This window comes from Lipotes vexillifer, unplaced genomic scaffold (genome assembly GCF_000442215.2).
Source record: "Lipotes vexillifer unplaced genomic scaffold, Lipotes_vexillifer_v1.1 scaffold792, whole genome shotgun sequence".
NCBI lineage: Eukaryota > Metazoa > Chordata > Mammalia > Artiodactyla > Lipotidae > Lipotes > Lipotes vexillifer.
In genome coordinates this window covers 1,467,042-1,477,133 of record NW_006795663.1, presented here as the reverse complement: position 1 = coordinate 1,477,133, position 10,092 = coordinate 1,467,042, and the positions used below count along the sequence as shown (strand labels likewise).

The window sequence follows — 10,092 nt, the reverse complement described above, 5'->3', positions numbered from 1 at the left end:
AAAAAAAAAAAAAAAAAAAAAAAAAAAATGGGCAAAGGACTTGAACGGACATTTCTCCAAAGATGATATACAAATGACCAACAAGCATATAAAAAGATGCTCAGCATCATTAAATTAGAGAAATGCAAATCAAAATCATAATGAGATAACACTTCACACCCATTAGGATGGCTACTATCAAAAAAATAGAAATAGTAAGTGTTGACAAGGATGTGGAGAAACTGGAACCCTTGGGCACTGTTGGTGGGAATGAAAAATGGTGCAACCACTATGGAAAACAAGATGGAGGCTCCTCAAAAAATTAAAAATAGAACTACCATATGATCCAGCAATCCCTTTTCTGGGTATATATCTGAATGAATTGAAAGTAGGGCCTCAGAGAGGTATTTGCACACCCATGTTCACTGCAGCATAATTCACAATAGCCAAGAGGTGGAAGCAACCCAAATATCCATTGATAGATGAATGGATAAACAAAATGCGGTATATACATGCAATGGAACATGAATCAGGCATAAAAAGGAAGGAAATTCTGTCACATGCTACACCATAGATGAATCTTTAGGACATTATGCTAAGTGAAATAAATCCCAGCCCCCCAAAGATAAACACTGTATGATTCCACTTATATGAGGTATCCAAAGTAGTCAAATTCATAGAAGCAAAATGTAGAATGGTGGTTACCATGGTCTGGGGAAAGAGGAAAATGGGGAGTTGTTGTTTAATGGATATAGCATTTCAGATTTGCAAGATGAAAACCTTCTGGTGATAATTTACACAACAATGTGCATATACTTAACACTACTGAAAGATTCACTTAAAAATGGTTAAGATGGTAAACTGTGTGTGTTTCTTTACCACAATTAAAAGTAAAAATAATAAAACAAAAGAAATGCAATCTCTCACAATACCATTAGCATGATTCATATCAATTAATAAACTTTTTAAAAACAAAATTAAGAGGGTGAGGATATACATGAAACAAGATTGGCCATAGGTTAATAATTGTTAAAGCTGAGTTACAGGCTCATTGGGGTTCATTATACTAAACTATTCTCTCAACTTCTGTATATTTCATGCACTTTTGATACATGGTCCAATAAATCTGATGTATAAACTTTTAAACTATATTACATGCTTATTACCAAGACCCTTCACTGATTCATTAATATGGCAGGAAATGCAGTATATATCCTTTCCACTCAGTCTTCTCTGGATTAAAATGAAGCTATTGTCATTCACAGCCATATACTTACAAGATGAGCCCTGTGCCATCGAATGAGAGCATTCTAAAAAGAAGCAGTAAGTTTTTTAAAAAAGCATTAATGTTTACCACATATTATAATAAATATATTTCTATACTTCAGTACTGCACTGGTTTGAAAAGAAGATATTCATCAAACTCAGAATGCAGCAAGCCAACACATTTATGGTAAAAGTCAAAATACAGCTACTTCTAGAGAACAAATATAACATTCTAACACAAAGCAGTTATTTCACTAGGTAGAGCTAAATGGATGATAGCTTTAAACTCTAGATCACCATAAAGGAAATCACTTAAAAGTTCTGACAGTGATTCCCTCATATTAGCATCAACTGCAAATTTGTAACTTTTTCAGAAATTAAATGATATTTTAAAAACTTTTAAAGTGATTCATCTTCAATGCAGAAAATCTATAATATATTTAATTTTACATATATAAAACATAAATGACCTATAATTCCACCATGCAGAAAAAAATTACTAAAAATTTTGTATATTAAGCTCAAATTTCTTCTCTGTTAAAAGGTTTAATCAAAATTTTTTAAACACAAATAAGTCCAACAGTTGTTTCATTTATGCAATATTTAGGATAGAAGGTCTCCTGAGAAGAACTTTATAGATGCAAATAAACAAGTAGACTTTAAAATATACACAAATTCATATAAAGTACTTACATATTTAAGGGATGGACTCAACAGACCACAGCTAATATGATTTGAAGACCAGTTTTAGACTCAAGGCAATTCTGGATACATTATCCAGAAGAGAAATATACAGGATTACCACAAAACTTTCATAGAAAACTGCTTAAAACCAAGAAAAGTCATGCTAAAGAAAAGTATCTAATTCACAGATCTTCATCATTTTGGTGTCACAGACCCCATTAAGATCTGATGAAAGCAATGGATCTTCTTTTAAAAATTATACATAAGCACAGAATCAGAAAAATTTACATTTATTTTCAGATTATTTCATTGATCTCCTCTCTACAAATATGGAGTCCATAAGCCCCAAGATCAAAAACCCCTAATATAGATAAGGAGAAGCAGCAAAAGAGTTTTGTCTTTTCTATAATGTTTATAAAATAAGTACTGAATAACTGCCAAAAGATGGGATTTTGTTCAGTAAAAATTTACTGAGCATCTATGTGTAAAGGGATATGAATACTTGACTCAACATTCAAATATACATGATCATTTGATATGTGCTACACCACACGTTAGGTGCTGGATATACCATAGGGAACAAAACATACATGAGACCTGGCCTCAGGCAATTCACAGGAATAAAACCCAGTTAGTTACTTTCTTTAACTGATCTCACAATATGAAAAAGACACAGATATATATGTAAACATGCACATAATCATGATACACTGCTATAATACCACATTAATTACATGTAAGCTATAGAAGTATTTCAAAAGAGGGAAATCAGAAAAAAATTTGTAGAAAAAAATGACTAAACTATCTACTAAAAGATGAGTAGGGAGACGAGACCAGAGGCTGAACTATGGATCTGACAAGATGGCTGGGCTACCCCTCAGGATTATCAAGGAAACCCAGCGTTTGCTGTCAGAACCAGTTCCCGGCATTAAAGCAGAACCAGATGAGAGCAACACCCATTATTTTCATGTGGTCATTGCTGAGCCTCAGGATTCCCCTTTAGAGGAAGGGATTTTTAAACTTGAACTATTCCTTCCAGAAGAATACCCAATGGCAAACTCTAAAGTATGTTTCATGACCAAAGTTTATCATCCTAATGTAGACAATTTGGGAAGAATATGTTTAGATATTTTGAAAGATCAGCGGTCCCCAGCACTGTAGACCCGCACAGATCCAGGCTGTGTGAAGTGCTCCCAATCCAGATGATCCATTAGCAAATGATGTAGCGAAGCAGTGGAAGACCAATGAAGGCCAAGCCATAGAAACAGCTAGAGCATGGACTAGGCTATATGCCATGAATAATATTTAAATCAATCCGATCGTCAAGTGTGCATCACTTCTCCAGTTCTGCCAAGACTTCTTCCTTTTTTGTTCGCATTTAATGGACACAGTTTTAGAAACATTACAGAATAAAAGCCCAGACATCTTCAGTCTTCTGATGATTAAATGCCCATTAGCAAATATGTCTTGTCCTGATTCACTGTTGTAAAGCATGAGCAGAGGCTAGAAGTATCATCTGGATTGTTGCGAAACATTTAAAAGCAATGGCCCCTTTCTGCTTTTACACATTTCCCCCATCATGGTTTAAGTAGAAAGCACTGTTAATGAAGGTAGTTGTCAGGGTTAGCTGCAGGGGGATAGGTGTTTTTCTTTATTTTTTTTGGTGAGGGGGAAGTTAGTTTTATTTTAATTTTATGGGCTCCTTTCCCCCTTTTTTTGATGATCTAATTGCAGTGGTTAAAAGCAGCTAGCCAGTTCTTTAGAATATGCTCTCTAGCCAAGTCTAACTTTATTTAGATGCTGCAGATGGACAAGCTTGATTGTTTGAACCAAAATGGGAACATTAAACAAACATCACAACCCTCACTAATAACACTGTGACTTTGCTGTCAAGTGTAGAATCCTCCCTTCAAGAAAAAGCTTGTAACCATTTTGTATGGCTTGTCTGGAAACTTCTGTAAATCTTATGTTTTAGTAGAATATTTTTTGTTATTCTAAAAATCAAAAATAAATCAAAAATAATATAAAAATAAAAGATGAGTAGAGAAATCACCAGGTTTGAAATAGCACCACAAATTAGGAAACTAAACACAACTGTAGCCCTTTATGGTTTATGAAGCACTTCATATTCATGATATATCAATTTAAAAATCTATTCACATATGACTCCCATACACATTTGCAACCCAGGCTTCTCTATCTCCAGGCCCATGTATTCAAATATCTTCTTGGCAATTCTTCTTCAGTGTCTTAAAAGTGCCTCCATGTCCCAAACTATAAACATGTTCTTCCTCCTGAAATCTGATCCTATTCCAAGTTTCACTAACACAGTAAATGATACCATGATCCATCTAGTTGTACAAGACAGAAACCTAGAAATGAGTCTTGACACCTGACTCACCAAATCCCGGTGACTTTACCTCCCCATTTTTACTCAAATCCTCCAGCTCATCTCCAGGTCCATCGACACTACCCTACTTCAAGTTAGCACCATTCCTTACCAGGATGACTGCATTAATCTCCTAAACAGTCTGTCTATATTCATTCCAGCCCCTTCCCTTGTATTCTCCACACTGTAGCCAGAGTGATTTTCAAAATGAAAACCTAATCATACCACCACCACTACACCACTCCCTTCCAAATACCCTCTCCCACCTCGCTTAAAATCCTTCAGTTTTCTGTTCTCGTAGGAGACAAATTCCTTTATGATGTCTACAAATCCCTGAATGGTGTTACCCCTACCTCCCTCAGCCCCATCATATGAAATGCTAACAGTGTTTCTCATATTACACGTGCAGAAATTGAGTCACTAGGAGATTACAGGATTTCGTATAAGGCAATTGCAGTTACTTGCCGAATGATTAGAGAATCCTATTGTTATGACTTGTTGTCCAGTCCTTTCCACTAATTAAGCTATTTCCATTTCTCAAATCATCTGAAAATAAATCTTTGATGTAAAAATGCAAGTATCTTTAAAAAAATTTAAACATCATAAACTTAGATGTCCTTTACAGCAAAAAAAAAAAGGGACAAAAATTTCCACTTTTGCATATGCAAACTTTAATGAAGCACCTACTACATGTCATGCATGGCACTAGGGATATAGAAGTGAGTAAGACCGCCAAAGTCTCTCTCCTTTTTTAAACTACTTTATTAAAGTATCATTGACGTGTAAAAAGCAGTACACATTTAATGTATACAACTCCATGAATTTGAGAATAAGTCTATTCCAGTGAAACCACCACCACCATCAAGGCCATAAACATCAAAGTCTCTCTTCTAATGGAATTTGATGTTCTAAAGGAACAAAATAGGGTTAAACAACTAAGGGAAAAAAAAAAACTATCAGATGAGAATTGGGAAGGAGATGCGATGGAATGCTGGGGATAGATTATTGGGTTGGGTAACCCAGAAACTTCTGAGAAGGTGATATTGAAGATGGGATCTGAGTGAAAAGGAAGAGCCAGGCTGAGAGAATTTACATTTCAGAAGAGAACAAGCAATGAAGTGAGTTTGGCATGGTTGAAAGAAGGCCAGTTTAGCTGACTAATTATGAGTAAGAGGGATCATGGGATGAGGAGGGGGAGGGGGGCAGGCACTACCAGATCTAAAGTGTGAGTTTCCCCAGTTTTGTCATAAAAATTTTTCAAAAGGGACTTATTCTGGAACTAAAGCAACTCTTCTTCATAAGGTTCTTTTGGCCACTTTAGAATCAAGTCTAAAAAAATAATTTATCCTAAAGTGCTACTTTTTTTCACTTCCAAGCATTTATATTGAACAATATACAGCTAAGTCTTAACTTGCCTTGAAATGTTTATAAGATTAATCAATTATCTTGACATAATAAATATCATAATGTACCTCACCCACCTCAGACCTGGAAACCTAAACAAACTTTGCAATGAACTACACTAAACAAACCACCATAAAAGAGAAACAGCACCCCAAAAAGCAGAATTTCACAATCACATCCTCAAGATAAGGCTCTTCAAGAAAAAGAACATAGAGGCAACTAAATAAAGTCTTCTCCCAGGGGAAAAAAATCCTAAATAAAAGCTAAACAGCACATACATTTAGGCAAACCCCTAAATATCTAATTGAAACAAAGTACAACAGACTTCCACAGTATCCTACAATTATCACCATTCCTGTTAGTAAACCCAAGACGAGCTCTGCCACAACTGAAAATGGAGCAAACAGCAGAAAGCAAAGCTCATGAAGCATAAACATTCCTTGAAGATTAGGCTGCACAATTAAAAGCTGTTCTACAGTTCACTGGATTGGTGACAGAAATATTTCCCCCATTCCATTTAGTCCAAAGATTATTTACTCTTCTTTCTTATATAACAGCAAATTAGAGCTTACATAATAGAAAAAGGAAAAAAAAAGAATGTTAAAATAAACCAGGGAGACAAAAGCTGCGCATCCACTGTCTTCTTCCTAGACCCCAGACTCTCTTCCCTTTCTGATTTTTCCTTATCCTTATTTAATTAGGCCCCATCTTATCCTCTCAAGCCTTCCACTGTGTGATCTGAAAGTACTATATAGTCAGGACTCAATGGAACAAACAGAGGAAAGGGAAAATTATACCCCATCAATCATTTTTCTGATTAAGATGTTAACAGGCTTAATCCTGCTTTACTGGATTTCTCTACATAAAAATGTCAAGCACAAAAAAGACAACAATATTAATAACTATTATTATTACTTAATAAATCTAACATCTTAAGGACTGAAGGTGCTATGAATCTAAAAAAACTTTAAACAACTGGAGTCAAAAAGACTCAGCACTGCTTTGATAAGGTTTCCTAACCACCCAGTTTGATTCTATTCTAGTCTGTTGTATAAATACCAGACTGTCTACCCCTAACTATTGCAGGTATTTGCTCCTTTATTAGAACTGTCTAGGGACCCAAAAGAGGTTATTTAAAATAGACAGGAAATTGCCTCTCCAATTTTAATAAGCATGATTTGTTTCATAATATTACTTATTTCACCCTTCCTCACCAGAAGAAGCATTAAATTCTAAAGTAAATATATATAGAGATCTTAAACACAAAAAATTAGAAATGTATATCATACAAGAATAGAGCTCTCAGGCTGGATAAATAAGATTTTGTTTAAGATTCCCTTTAAAATGTTAAGCAATTGGTTATTTGGGAGAAATAAACTTTTTCCCTAGAAAATTTTAGAAAAAAATGTATTCAAATTAGAATTCTTTAAATGCCTAAATGTCATGAGTGAAACTTTTTCAATATAAAGGTAAAAACTGAGAAGGGTCTATTATGCCTCCTACCCCACCTTACAGACACCAATGAACAGAGCAATACCTCTGACGAGTTTTAACAAACATTTTGGCTAATGTTTGATATATATATATATATATATATATATATATATATATATATATACCAGAACAGGAGGAAGCATTCTATGTTTATTCTTGATAAAGTAAAAAGCAAAACAGATACACTTAAAAGAGAGCCTCTGATGGGGTTTGACCACAGTGAAAAATAAGAGATATTTTTGTTTCTTTGGCTTTCTATTTTTTCTTGGCTTTGCAAAGAAACATTAGCTAAACAAAAATATGTTTGCTAGAACTCAAAAGACCCTTCAAGAATTGAACTAATAATAAATCTTACCCTACTAGCCAGTATTTTTAAAATTAAAAGCAGGAAATATAAAGATACGTACACAGAGGGTTACAAGAAAATATATGTTTTTGTAAACACATTAGAAGTTAACTGCTTTTTTAAAATTATGAAATGAATAATAGTTCTGCACATATGCATAACTCTTCCCACACAGCTTTTTAAGCAGGATTTCCTTCCAGTGAGTCTTAATATATTTCTCCCATATTAAAAATACATGACCAAATTAATAATGAGAAAGAATGAACACTCTCATGATATTTAGGTATATAACAAGAAAAAACAGCATTTAAAATAAAGATTCAGTTTCAAACTTCTTTAAGAAATACTTGTTACACTATAAGAAGAACTCTCTAAGTCACACTGTTATTTCTACTTTCCAAATGGGGCATAAAGAAACTAAGGAATTTACAGTGTTGGACTGTGCAGCTACTATTAATTCCTTTCACTCCTGTAAGCCCACCCTTTGCTACATGACTTTGCCATGATTCCCATCAAAAGATGGCATTTATTTCCTCATCCCGCAAATCTGGGCTGGACTTGTAACTTATTTTGACAAATAGGATGTGGCAGAAGTGACCCTGTAGAACTTTGAATCTAAGTCTCAAGAGACCTTATAGCTTCCCCTCTTGGGATGCTGCTGACACAGCGTAAACAAGTTAGTGACCCAGAGCATGAGAGAGCTTAAGGGAGAAAGAGCCCAGCCACCCAGTCATGCAATCTAGCATAAAGTGCCAGACACATCAGCGTGGCCAACTTAGACCACCCAGCACCACAGGCGCTACCAGATGACTTGGCAACCACATGAGTGACCCCAGACAAGACCAGTGGAACAACCATGCAGCAGAGCCCAGCCAAAATTGCTGACCTATGAAGTCAGCAGCAAGTAAAATAGCTGTTGTTTTAAAACACTACATTTAAACGTAGGACTGTCTGAATCCAGGGCCTAGACTGTCTCTACTAACAAAAGCTGCAATTTACTATTTGGTTGGGAAACAAATACATCTTGTACTCTAACTCAATTTTACAGATACAAGAGCAATCAAATTAAAAAATAATAGTTTACTTTTTTTTAACCCATTATCTAAAAAAAGGTGATGAGCTGGGCACAGAAATACCTTTTTAACCATCTTAAAAGAAGGAAAATAGATACATACAATGAATTCTGCAATTGTAATAAATGAAGTTGATCAAATTTTATAGAAAAAATACTTTCTCTTCATTCCCAAAGACACACAAGTATTCATTTAAAAACTAACAGCATACATATATATTTTATCCATAAAAACTGAACTCAGCATGTGATCTAAAAAATCTGAATGGCTGTGCAATGAAACAATTAAGAAATTATTAAATTTTATGAATCTAATAAAATATGTGGCTTTCAACAATAAAACATTGCTACCGTAATGTTTAATAAGTATACATTCCTACTTGAATGGAAATACTGAACTAGGAGTGGACCATAACAGAGCAAGGACTGCAAGCACCATTTCTACGTATTCTTTAAGGGTTAGCAAACATTTTCTGTAAAGGGCTAGGTGGTAAATATTTTAGGACTTGCAAGCCATGCAGTCTCTGTTGTAACTATTCAACTCTGCCACTGTAGAATGAAAACAGCCACAGATAATATACAAAAAAAAAAAAAAAAAAATAGCATTGCTGTGTTACAATAAAGCTTTATTTACATATTAAAAAAAAAAACAGGCAGTGGGCCACAGTTTGCCAGACCCTGTTTTAGATGCTCAAATATCTTCAGCCAAAATACATCTAGTTTATAAGTTGTGATCAAGCTAATTTGTTTGCTGCCTTACCACGAGACCTATTAGAAAGTACTCTCTGTATTCATACTCTACTCTCCGCAAAATAGCATTATGTATATATGAGGGTAAATTTTATATAACAACTTGGCTCTGCTATGATGACCAGTTGTTTGGTCAAACAGGAGTCTAGATGTTGCTATGAAGGTATTTTGTAGATGTGATTAACATCTGAAATCAGCAGACCTGAAGTAAAGGACATAACCCTTGATAATTTGGGGTAGGCCTCATCCAATTACTTGAAGACCTAAAGAGCAAAATCTAAAAATTCCCAGAGAAGAAGCAATCCTGCCTCATGACTATAACACAGAAATCCTGCCTGAGTTCCTAGCCTGCAGGCCTGCCTTACACATTTCAGATTTTTCAGCCCCATACCCATGTAAGCCAATTCCTTAAAGTAAATAAATCTCTCTCTTAGATACAGATATCTATGAGATACAAATATATAGATATCTCCTATTAGTTCTATTTCTCTGGAGAACCCTGACTGATACAATATATTAAGGTAATATGACCTTAAATTTTAAAAAGGATATACTCTTGATTTTTGTGCATTATCCAAAACTATGTGAGAAAGTTGTGGTAGACAGTATTATTATTTGAGATCATTCAATCCCCTACTTCCTTGCAGGATGATTATATATATACATCCACATGTAGATGTGTGACTTGTGCATATCTCATAGGGAAAG

The 10,092-nt window shown here is 34.6% G+C and overlaps 1 protein-coding gene and 1 pseudogene across 1 annotated transcript in view; one reads left to right on the top strand and one right to left on the bottom strand.

The window, feature by feature from the left end:
• Positions 1-10,092, bottom strand: part of UACA (uveal autoantigen with coiled-coil domains and ankyrin repeats) — an 86,432-nt gene that overhangs the window by 48,132 nt on the left and 28,208 nt on the right.
• Positions 2,791-3,238, top strand: LOC103077234 (ubiquitin-conjugating enzyme E2 N pseudogene; annotated as a pseudogene).